Raw genomic sequence first — 390 nt, forward strand, 5'->3', positions numbered from 1 at the left:
GCCTGCTGGCCGTGTATTCACCTGTGGAGCCGCCGGGAGGCCGGGAGTGCCACACGTGCTGAACGCACCAGGAGGAAGTGCCTTCCAGCGTGGCACCGGACGGGGATGGAGTTCTTCAGTGAGTACTCAAGGTCGACATGATGTCAGAGGAGATGCAACTGCCACTTTCTTTACCCGGAGAACCACACCTGTGGATGACATACGATCTGGTCAGGTAGTTATATGTCGTGAGTAGTAATTAGAGCCTGTGCCTTGTACATAAAACGCAGAATGTGTTGTTATGATGAAGGTAGTGGCAACGATAAATATCACTAGACAGTAGCAATCATAACTGTGCAATATATTTACAAATCATTAGTCAGGGACACGGCTGATTACAAGTCATGGGAT

The 390-nt window shown here is 49.2% G+C and overlaps 1 protein-coding gene across 1 annotated transcript in view; it reads left to right on the top strand.

The window, feature by feature from the left end:
• The window catches only part of LOC119586734, a gene marked incomplete in the record, with an annotated part of 16,572 nt that overhangs the window by 643 nt on the left and 15,539 nt on the right, over nt 1-390 (top strand).

The sequence above is a fragment of the Penaeus monodon genome, chromosome 21, assembly GCF_015228065.2.
Source record: "Penaeus monodon isolate SGIC_2016 chromosome 21, NSTDA_Pmon_1, whole genome shotgun sequence".
Taxonomy (NCBI): Eukaryota; Metazoa; Arthropoda; class Malacostraca; order Decapoda; family Penaeidae; genus Penaeus; species Penaeus monodon.